The sequence below is a fragment of the Apium graveolens genome, chromosome 10, assembly GCF_009905375.1.
Source record: "Apium graveolens cultivar Ventura chromosome 10, ASM990537v1, whole genome shotgun sequence".
NCBI lineage: Eukaryota > Viridiplantae > Streptophyta > Magnoliopsida > Apiales > Apiaceae > Apium > Apium graveolens.
The window spans coordinates 32,259,684-32,269,810 of NC_133656.1; positions in this window are offsets into that span (position 1 = coordinate 32,259,684).

A 10,127-nucleotide genomic window follows, 5' to 3' on the forward strand; every position below is an offset into this window, starting at 1 on the left:
TAATTATAAATATTTAATTTAACAATATTATAATTAATATTTGAACTTAACTCCACTGATTTATTTAAAGGATCTAGAAACATTTTTGCGGTTATCTCATTTTATTTAGAGATGCTACCTTATTTTATTTATTTTTAGTCTCTCCCTCAAATAATATTTTAATCCACAATTGGTTAAAATAATAATTACTCTTGTATTTTCTGAAATACACTTTTAATACACAAATACAGATTTAAAGTAAAAGTAAAATACTTTCTGAATACCATTTAAATATATTTTTAATATATAATAAATTAAATTAAAATACCCCTTGAAATACTATTTTTATACATTTTAAATACATTCCAAAATAATTCCAAATACAATCTATTTTCAAAAATTAGTTTAACACATTATTATTTTAATTCACAAATACACTCCACTCTCCCCCACCATCTCCCTCCTTCTTCCACAACCACCTCGCCGGTAGCCATGGCAGCCACCGGCGGCAGCCGCCGTCTGGTCGTCGGTCGGGCAGATTCCGATGAGATCCGTTCGCATCTTCTCTTCTCGATTCTCACTCCAAATCCTCCGATCTATCACGTTGTCAAGGTGTTTTTCCTAGATTCAGTCTCTAACTCATTTTTGACCAAATGAAAATTTCCAAAGACCTCTTTTGCTCTCTCTTTCCTCTCATCCTCTCTCTCGCTCGTTCGCCTCCCCCCTCCCCCCCCCCTCTCTCTCTCTCTCGTTGCACCACAACCTCGCACCACCACCACCACCACCGACGGTGGTGGCTTCACCCCATTTTTCGGACGAGACGCCGAACATACACACACACACCAAAACACTGAACACACACACACGCACAAACGAAAATATAGCAGATTATCACCTCTCCCTCTTCTTTTCTTTGATTCCCCCCCACCCCGCAAAATAGCGCCACCACCGTCATCGGTGGTGGCTTCACTTCTATGCACACAAACAAAATCGCACAAACACACACACAAACACCAACGAACTCCCTGCTACTCCTCCTTCGTTTGTTCACTCTGACCCGACCCATTACTCCAAATCACCACCCCCGCCGCGCGGTGGTTTCTCTGATTCTCCATACTTGAGTGGTAACTATTGTTGTAAGAAAATTCTACCAACTCCAGATGATCGTCCCAATTTCCTTTCAAGTCTAAGACACAAGCTCTTAATATATCTTATATTGTATGTATAGTCTTTTCACTCTGTCCATCTGTTTGGGGATGATATGCCTTACTCATTTTTAATTTTGTGCCTAAGCATTCCTGGAAACATTTCCAGAATCTTGATGTAAACCTCATGTCCCTATCTGACACAATTGATACTGGTAATCCATGTCTAATCACGACTTCCTTCAAATATAAGTTGACTAATTTTTCTATAGTGTATCTTTCATTTATTGGAAGAAAATGTGCAGATTTGGTGAGTCGGTCGACTATAACCCAAATAGTGTCGTGGTTGGTCTTAGTCCTTGGTAAACCGACTATAAAGTCCATGGTGATATGTTCCCATTTCCATTCAGAAATCTCTAAAGGTTGTAACAGGCCACTGGGCCTCTGATGTTCAGCTTTTATTTTCTGACACGTTAAACACTTACCTATCCATTCAGCAATTTCTCTTTTCATGTTAGGCCACCAAAAAATTTTCTTTATGTTTTGGTACATTTTTGTGCTTCCAGCATGGATAGAGTATCTTGAATTATGGGCATCGTTCATAATCTCTTCCTTCAATTCTGATACATTGGGAATCCAAATTTTTGATGCAACTCTTCGAACTCCTTGGTTATCTTTTACACTTATAATCTCTTCTCCTGTCAGGTTGGCCTTATTAGTTTCCATGCTCCCTTCTTGACAACGTCGAATCTTTTCCATTATTTGTGGTTATACTCGTATCTTATAATTTCTTTCATTTGCTTAAACTAGAATCTTTATATCCATTTCCATTTTCTCATTTTTCCGTATCAGTTCTCTATATGTAACTAGCATCTTCAACATTTCTTTTCTGCTTAAAGCATTCGCGACCACATTTGCCTTTCCAGGGTGGTAATTTATGGTACAGTCATAATCCTTGATCAGTTCTATCCATCGCCTTTGCCTTATATCTAATTTTTTTAGTTAAATAAGTATTTCAAGCTTTTATGATCTGTATAGATTTTGCATCTTTCTCCATACAAGTAGTGTCTCCAAATTTTAAGCGCAAAAACTATCGCTGCTAGCTCCAAATCATGCATGGGATACCTAGTCTCATAATCCTTCAATTGTCTTGAAGCGTAGGCAATAACTTTTCCATTTTGCATTAAAACGCAACCTAGTCCCTTGAGAGATGTGTCAGTATAGATCACGAAATTTCCCGATTCGTTTGGTAAGGTTAGCACTGGGGTAGAAGTCAATCTTTTCTTTAACTCTTGGAAGCTCTCCTCGTATTTCGAAGTCCATTTAATTTTTTCACTCTTCCATGTGAGTCCGGTCAAAAGCATAGCTATATTTGAGAAATCTTGTACGAACCTCCGGTAGTAATCGGCTAATCTCATAAATCTTCTAACTTCGGTCGGCGTCTTTGGTCGTTCCTAATTTGCTACAACATCAACCTTTGCAGGATCTACTGAAATCCCTTCACTACTGATGGTATGTCCTAAGAATTGCACTTTGTCTAACCAAAATTCATATTTTGAAAATTTTGCATACAACTTTTCCTTTCTCAGAATTTCCAACACTAATCCAATGTGTTATGTGTGTTCTTCGCGAGACTTAGAATAAATCAGGATATCATCAATGAAGATTATTATAAACTTATCCGGATATTTCTTGAATATTCGGTTCATTAAATCCATGAAAGCAGCAGGGGCATTCGTTAATCCAAATGGCATCACTAACATAATGTTCATACCTTATCCTAAATGCTGTCTTTGGCACATCCTCGGGTTTAATCTTTAATAGGTGGTAGCCAGATCTTAAGTCAATCTTTGAAAAACATGCAGCTCTTTTCAGTTGGTCGAACATATCGTCAATCCTTGGTAGAGGGTACCTATTCTGGATGGTGTGCTTATTCAATTCTCGATAATATATGCATAATCTAATAGATCCATCTTTCTTCTTCATAAATAAAACTAGTGCTCCCCACGGCGATACACTGGGTCGAATCACTCCTTTATCTAGAAATTCCTGTAGTTGTGTAGCTAACTCCTTCATCTCTACGGGGGCCATTCGATATGGAGTTTTAGAAACAGGTGTCGTTCTTGGAGCGAGATCAATTGTGAATTTGATTTCTCTATCAGGGAGTATCCGGGTAGGTCTTCGAGAAATACATCCTCAAATTTCATTACAAAAGGGATTTCTTCCAACCTAGGAGTATACTTTTCAGTATCTATAATGTGAGCGAGATATGCTTGACGGCCTTAGCATAGCTTTCTTTTAGTTTGCAACATAGTGAGAAACTTACGAGTTGATTTTGACCACGAAGAATCACTTTATTATTATCAAGACTTTTTAAGTTAACTCTCTTTAACCTACAATTAATCTGAGCATCGTATCATGTCAAACAATCCATTCCTAGTATCATGTCCAATTCTCCTAATTTAAAAGGAATAAGGTCCACAATAAAAGGTTTTCCTTGAATCTCTTTCGTACAATTAGGGCATACCTGGCTAACAGATATAACTTCTTGATTTGCAATTTATATCATCATATCTTCTTCTAGAGATGTTAATTCTAATACCAACTTATTCATAAAATTCTTGGATATAAAGGATCTAGTAGTGCCAGAGTCAATTACCACACAAGCATTTGCAAAATTTACTAAGAGCTTACCTGCGATGACGTCATTATCAGCGATAGCATCTTTTAAGGTCATGTTGAAAGTGCATGCAGTAGATTTGATGTTGGTGTTCTTGGCATTCGTGTGTGTAGTGTCCTTTCCTCCCCCAGTTATGGCAAATGATGGCTTTGTCCTTGCAGTTACAAGCATAACTAGTTGTAAACGCCTAGTTCTCTTATCTTCGGTGTCAACATGGTAGGGTACGAACCTGGAGAGTTCTGAAAACTTATTCTCATATTCCGCGACAGTCATGCTTCCTTGCTTCATCTCCAAAAACTTCAATTTCATTTGTTCCAAAAGTTTGGGGAAATATTTCTCAAGAAATACGGCAGTAAATCTTTCCCATAGAATTACCGGGTTTTCTTCGATGGCTCGCATAACTTCTCACCAATAATTAGCTTCAACTTTCAACATAAATGAAGCAAATATGGTTTTCTTGTCTTCTTCCACTCGCATGATCTCAAAGGTTTTCTTAATTTCTCGGAGCCAAATCCTAGCTTCTATGGGATCAGTTGTCCCTTTGAATTCAGGTGGGTTCAGGGATTTGAAGGATTTAAAAGTTATGGTAGACTGAGCCTGCTCTGCTCAGAGTCTTCTATGTTCAGGTGGATTCTGAGTTTGTTGTTGTAGAAACGCAAGTAGAGGAACAGTAGGGCCATTATTGATTGGGGGTGGATTCTGATTTTGATTCTGTCCTTGATTTAGGTTTTGACCTTGTTCATCTACTGGTTGAGGCTGAGTGTTTCCACTCTCTTCTACTTCAGGGGTTAGCCTTGGGTTCTTTGGGGGTCTTTCCCTTCTTTTCCTAGGTGGCATCTTTCCACTAATAAGAAGAAAACATCAAGCCTAATCAAATTGACCAGCAGGATTTAATAACAGTTATGAATTTCCAGTACTGTTGAAATGTATATACCGATTAAATTTCAATGAATTTTATTAAACTTGTCAGATCCTTTTGAAAAATATTGACGATACTTATTGCTTCAAACCAATGGTCGAAAAGGGATAAGAGTTAAAACCATTGTTATTTAGGAAACACTTGGTTTGAATGTAACAAGATGATATTTTTTTATCAAAAGTGTCGAGCATAGTTTGTAAAAAACTGGTGTAAATCATTTCACTTGCAGAATTGTTATAGGAAAACATTTATTTTATCGGAAATTGGTCATTTCGAAAGTTGCGTAGTTGAGTTGAAAATATTTATTTAGAAAAATTGTGCATAAATTCTTAGTTGTCCCAAAAGAGTTTATAAAGGAATGGTTTAGTTTGGTTCAAAACTATTTTCAAAAAATATTTATATGAAATTATTAGTGAACAACAGGAAACGTTTGACATAATGTTGTTCAGAGAAAACATTTGATGTAGTGGTGTCTAGAAAAAAACGCTCTTTAATTTGACAAGTTCATTAAGACATAGGTCAAATAAAATTGCAACAGTAATAATATCGTGCGAAAAGGTAAACAAATGTGACATCACGAAAGATATATCCCATAATCATCTTGAGTTTTATACAACAATATATAATAACCATTTTAACCCATATGTTAAAATACCATCAGTACAATGATCATCAAAGCATAATACGTACCAAGTCCCTACTATACAAGGATCTAGATGTCAAAAGTCAGCATCTATATATATCCAGAAACTCGGAACCGCAGCATAGCTAAAAGAAGGTATAATCCCATTATCATCATCTCCAAGTCATCGACTCTACTAATCGAGTCAGCAACATCAAAATATGTACTCGGTCAACAAAAGATGTATGAATGTGCAAGTGATGGATATATGCCACTCCTCAAAAGCAAAATCACATCTACGGGGTCATGTCAATATGGACCGAACAGCTCGTCCACCCGCTGTAAGAACTCCTCTCTGGTCTGATCAATCATCCTGGAAATAGTAGTCCTATCCACGGATCCTGAACTAGTAGTTGGCATCTCAGTAATCTCTGTCTACAAACTAGCAATAATTATGGTAGCGGTCTGATGCATAATCTCTCGAGCAAAATTCCTCCTAACAGAATTTTCCTCAGGTATGGGCACAGATGGTCTCTCCGCAATCAATATCATCAAAGCATCTCGGGTAGAAAACACATCTCGATATCTAGCATATACCTCATCATACATCTGCCAAAGCTCCTCATACATAAAAGTTGGAAAAGTAGCCACAGGATAACTTCCCAAACCATCAATCAATGTCGGAAAACCCTAAGTCAATCCCCCTAGGTCTACAGTGGTAGGGGTAAAAGGAATAGTAGGCTCGGGGGTACAACATCACATACTGGCATCACAGAAGGATGAGGTGCTAATACTGGAAAAGGTGGATCTCTGGCAATATCTAGGGGCTCGGAAGCAAGAAATCCAGTAGGTGCCATAGTCTATATAGATACATGCTCCAAATCAACAGTAACCATAGTCTCAAAACGATACAGGTCAGCAAGAGGCATAACTGGTGTACCAACACTCAGTAGGGTGATATCTGGTAACTCTGGATGGAAGTGAGTCTCTAAGTCAACAGCTAAATGATCCTACTCACGAGGGGTCAAAATAACAGGTTTTTCCTCTGTAGCTGGAATAATAGGTAAAGGTATCAGAGTCAAGTTCGACAAGCTGGAGAATCAGTCAAATTAATAACAACTTTTGGGTCTCTAGGTGGTGCATGGATCTTCTGAACAGACGAATCCTCACTATCACTAGATATCACTATATAAGCCTCTGAAGGGTCTATATCTGAACTAGATCCTACACTATCTCCCGTAAAAGAAGTATGAGATCTGTCTCGAGCAGCTCTGTATCCTGATATCTGAATTACAATAATTAGATAATGAGATAGTTTCTAACATAAAGATCTTATAAGTCAAAGGGTCAGTCTCGTGCCGATCCCCTATCTTAGCTTTGTAACATATACTCTGGTAGTTATAAAATACTCTTATCTATACTTTCTCATATACGATTATATCTCCAGGGTTCGCGTTCCTAGTAAATATAACTACATCTCTGATACCAACTCTATGACCCCCCCAAATCCACCCATTCATAGATTCAGGTCACCAAGATATCAAGCTTCGCACACCTATATTATTATTACAAACATAACCAAATATGTCATTTATAGTGAACATCATTCCACAGTTCTAAGGATTCAGTCTCCTCCACAATCTGATTATTACATGAACCACAGGAATCTACTACAAGTCTAGTTCATATCTTAACATTATTATTACATAATATAGATATTATATGGTACTCCCTTAGAGGCTGTCATCAGGAACATGTTCCTTTCGTGTCCTCTGCCTTTGATGGTCAGTTGTTCTGTCCACTTCATTCTTCACTGTTTTGGATGAATAGAAGTATAGCAAGAGTGAGAAACCGATTGCTCAACAAGTAAAAAAAATTGACTTAACAAAATTATGTTGATGGTAACAATAGTTGTCAAGAGCAATAATATTTTAAAGCAAGAAGAAATAACAGCATCAAGATATTATCAAAGAAGCTCTTATATGGCGCCTCAAAATCCGGGGTCGGGAATCTCAGAGGCCACGCCACCTAAACCACTATATACCACATACCTCACACCACAAGATATAAATACTCACATTTTACGACCCCATACTTATCACACACACACACACTTACAGGTTATTGTCTTGGAAATGAACCATTCTTTACTAGAGTAAATTAAACTGCAAAGTGATAATTATTACAACCCAAAAGTAATTAAGTCTTATCGGGGAATAACCTTTAAGTAAGGCTAGTCTGTCGGCCAAATATACGTTTCTTATTTATTACCTTACATAAGTCATAATTATAAATAAGCCGAACTAAAAACAACTAAAAACCAATCCAGCTTCTTCGGACTACCTGTGGTACAACTCCAAACAATCTACGGAATAGCTAGCCATTTCCTACCCGTTTCCTGGTTGTGGTTCTCATGGTAGGCATCTTGATTTACTGTTATATTGTGCCATTTAAAGAAAGCAATAGTGAGCTATAGTGCCCAGCATAATAATGTACAGTATGAAAATGACTGTATTATAAGCTTACATAAAATATCATATATGATAATTATGTGTTATTCGAAATTAGTTTTCCTTGATGATACACACCTTCTTATAAAAACAATTCTTTAGGGGATTTTATTATCCTGCGAATACCTTAATACTAAACCCAGCACCTAGGCTTGGGTTGCGGTATTGCATCACAATTCCAATTGGAAGAATTAGGACACTCGTTGGAGCCACCGCATACGATGATCAGTCGTAATACGATAATAGTAATCTTTTCTACTAGTAGAAGGACGACACCTTCGTATCCCGGTTATCACCCTTGCTGCATTCGGGCTACGTGTCCCATTTTTGGGTATACACATACTTCACAAGTTACTGAGTGCACAGAGTACCTTCGCTTGCGGTACCTTTGGTAGTTCCCTAAGTGTTTTGCTTGTTGATAGAAATAGTTTATCTTACTAAGATATAAATGTATATATATATACGTACTTCCAAAATTTTCGGAGGAAGTACTAAGGATGTGAGTTGACTGTTGTCAACAGATAATTAAATACGGGGAAAAGTTTCTCCTTAAAACTATATTCAAAATATCAAATAAGTCAGGATAATATTCTCTGACGATCTGAAATTATTCGAATGATTTTCGAAAATCAGAAAGTAATTTAAATCCGGTCCTATGATTTTTAAATCATAAATAAACCCTTTAATAATTAGTAAATAATTAAATGATAATCGATAAATAATTAAACCTCGAATAGTTATACTTTTTAAAAGAATAAAATAATATTCCTCAACTAATTTATGTTTAATACATTAATAACTTTAATATTTAATCGAGATTGAAGTAAATATTTAATGGAGAATACTTCCCCCTAATAAGTGAATAGTAAGTAACTTTAAAACTTGTTCAAATGGTAAAGTATAGTTGAGGGAATACGATCTTTAGAAATCATTTTAATAAAAACTTGAGATTTTTAATATTGGTAAGTGGACGTTGAGTCCCTTTAAAACGTACTACTATGGACTTGTAATCGTCCTATAATATCACCGGAATGATTCCTGGGTTTTATCTTGAAATCCCGACCGACTCTCGGTCTTATCATAATACGTCACACTTATAGCGGAATTAAACATTTCACGATATATACTTATTGTACAACATCGCTATATCATGCAAAAATTCAATAACTACGTATCATGGCAAACATGGTACTTATACAATGATAATAAAACAATTATTTCACAACATGACAGTAAATGAATTTGGTTTCTTGAACTTGCCTGGGTATCTCGGGGTGGAGGATACTCTAGATTTTGCTCGGAAATCTATAATCATGAACACAATTCATTTCGTTAGGTTCGTTCTAATTTATGGCTACCCGCACTCATGCGCTAATTAATATGCACCCTCTCAACTTCTTTTATCCTTATTATTCCTTTAAGTCCTTATTCACATCATGGTCGCTTCCTTTTTTAAAGTATCTTAAGTTCACTTTCGTTTTTGTCGTCGGCTCCACTTATGGATTATACGGTTTCTAATCGCCCGGTCTCGGTTCCGATATTTTTATAAAATTGAAAAATCATTTATTTACTTGAAATTTTTATGGAAGTTAGGAAACTAAAAATGATACTCTCGGTAAAAATTTCATGATTTATGAACATTCTTAAGTCGATCCTTTATATTCACAAAGTTCGTAATTCTTAGCAATTTTTGTTGCGTAAATCACTTTTAGTAAAACAACCATAACTTTTGATCCGTAAATCGGAATCATGCGATTCAAGTGCCTAAACGATCCTTATAACATTGCATATCATAATCAGGGGTATTTTCAAGAAACTAAAGTTTATATCTTCGGGACTTTCTGCAGAAACTTAAGGTTACGTTTTGTTCATTTTAACGAGACTACATTTACGATCGGAGTTTCGTTTACACCTTAAATCTTTATACTACCACCAACAATCATCATATTATCATCAACACACTAACTCCTCTCAAGAACATCATGTTATTGAGGCAACAACAATAAACCTTAATTCTACTTAACTAAACATCAAGATCTGAACAATATCACCACTAAAACTAGGTTTGCAACTACATACTAAAAGGATCATGAAATTGAATCTTAAATAAAGTTGGGTCAAAGGTTTTTACCTTTCTTGAAATCTGGAGATATGTTCTTGAGGATGGTGGAGTCTTGGGAGTGCTTGGTATGGTTATTGGAACCTAAAACCACCATTGAAATCAAGAAACCAAAGAAGAGTTACTATTCATACTATTCATTCTCAACTTTCT